Source organism: Macrobrachium nipponense, chromosome 23 (genome assembly GCF_015104395.2).
Source record: "Macrobrachium nipponense isolate FS-2020 chromosome 23, ASM1510439v2, whole genome shotgun sequence".
NCBI lineage: Eukaryota > Metazoa > Arthropoda > Malacostraca > Decapoda > Palaemonidae > Macrobrachium > Macrobrachium nipponense.
The window spans coordinates 55282429-55284928 of record NC_061090.1 but is presented as its reverse complement, the minus strand read 5'-3'; positions in this window follow the sequence as shown (position 1 = coordinate 55284928).

The window sequence follows — 2500 nt, the reverse complement described above, 5'->3', positions numbered from 1 at the left end:
GGGATCGTGTGGCTGAGTGCACGACCCAATATCGAATTGACTATAATCAGAGTCCGGCCAACGGCACTTTAAGCCTCTCAGGGAACCATTGGCTTGGCAGACGTGCGCGACTCCGTAATTTCCACAATTGAATTAGGGACGAGGACGGAAGGGAGACGAGACCCGGAGGGAATTGCGGATAGATTAAGGATATAAGGCAAAGTGGGTAGATACATATAGTATCTGAGAGATGAACACGCGCTCGTGGTATATGAGGCTATAAACGTCATATGCAGACGTGTAAGTGAAGGCTGTGGTTTCAGAAATAATTCGTATGCATGTTGTTGTTACGGCAGACATAACTTGTTTGTTGTTTTTTATTATTGTCATGCCATAAATAATTTTAATATTGTTCTCGTTTTTAGGTCAGAAATAATTCATTGTTGTTGGTGTTACTGTTGTGGTATTGCTAGAAGTAACTTAATTATTGTTGTTATGGCAGACAGAACTTGGTTGTTGTTGTTTCTGTTGTTGTTATGTTAGAAATAACTTAGATATTCATGTGCTTTGTATGTCAGAAATAACTTGCTTGTTGTTGTTGGGGTTACTGTTGTTGTCATGGCAAAAATATCTTGTATGGTGTTGTTTTCATTGTTGTTGTTATGTCAGAAATAATTGGAATAATGTTGCTGTTATGGCAGAAATAATTTTGTATGTTGTTGTTGTTACGTTAGAAATAACTGACATATTGTTATTGTTACTGTTCTAATGTCAGAAATAACTTAAATATTGTTGTTGTTGTTATTATCGTTATGTAAGAAATAACTTAAATATTATTGTTGCTTTCGTCAGGAATAACTTGTAAGTTGTGATTATTGTCAGAAATAATTTTTATGTTGTTGTTGTTGTTTTAGTCATTGTTGTTGTTATGTTAGAAATATAATTTTGTTGTTGTTATTGATATTATGTCCGAAATAACTTGTTTGTCCTTATTGTTATTATGTCAGAAATAATCTCTTTGTTGTTGTTATTGATTTATGTCAGAAATAATTTGCTTGCTGTTATTGTTGTTGTTATGTCAGAAATAACTTTTATGTTGCTTTTGTTCTTATTGTTTTTCTTATGAGAGAGAGAGAGAGAGAGAGAGAGAGAGAGAGAGAGAGAGAGAGAGAGAGAGAGAGAGAGAGATATTATTTAAAAGCAAAAAAAAAAGAACACGCAAATAATATAAAAAATAACACTGAACTCACGTCGTATTCATGACCCTTGCGAAATCATCTTGTTTCTTGTGTGTTTTAATTACTCCTTTTTGATGAGCGTCCCACGTATTTTTTGTTTAATAAGAAATCTGCATATTATTGCATCAGCGGGAAAGTGGATGGGGGAAGGGGCGGAGGAAGGGGGAGGGGGGGGGGGAGGGCATGGGAACATGGCCGAAATGTGGGATGGCGTCCAGATTGTATGCATAAACTAACGAAATGATGACAAACTGGATCTTTCTCGTTTGGGAAGCTGTTTATTCAATCTGTGAAAGGGGGTCAAAGAATGTCAACTCCCAGTTTGATTTGAATTTCCTTTTTTTTAAACGCTTGTTTTGCTCTGCGGCTGCAATGCTCGATTAGAAGTATGTAGATTGTAATAAAACTAAGGGCTTGCACTCTCTCTCTCTCTCTCTCTCTCTCTCTCTCTCTCTCTTTCAAGAAAACATATGGATGGTGTTTGTCGGGGATAATATTCCAAAAATCTCAAACCAAAAGTATATGATCATTTACTGGGAAATTCTGAGCATGTCATTTCAAAAATGTCATTTCAAATTCATTGCGTCATACTGCAGAGTCTTCGATGGCGTCTATTAAAAAAAGCTGTAGAAGTCAGAAGAGCCTGTCTAACTCTCATGAAAAGACTGACGAGAAAAAGACTACTTTGTCCACAGTTGCCTGCCTTTCCTCTCTCTCTCTCTCTCTCTGCTATATATATATATATATATATAGTATATATATATATATATATATATATATATATGATAATAAAAGGAGCCCATAAAAAAGCCAAAATGTAGGCTCCTTTCAATAGATGGAATTTTGTGGTAACAGAACATTTTTACCAGTCATATATGCATATACATATACAAACATACACACACATACACACATACACACACACATATATATATGTATATATTATATATATATATATAATATATATATATATATATATATATAGTATATATATATCTGAGAGTATATCACTGGTTGAACCGTAAACTTACGATTGGATCAACAGGAAACTTTAAAGCTTTATTTTAAAAAAAAAAAAAAAAAAATTCCCCCTTCCCCCAACTCCTCCCCCTCCCTCCCTCCCTCTCAGAGCTCTCTCGTCATTAAAACCAGTTAATTACACTGGCGCTTCGGATTACCGCTCAACCATTTAATCTCTCATCCGTGAAAAATATATTCGGTTGGATGGACGGACGGAAGGACGGACGGACGGACGGACGGACGGATGGACAGACGGACGGACG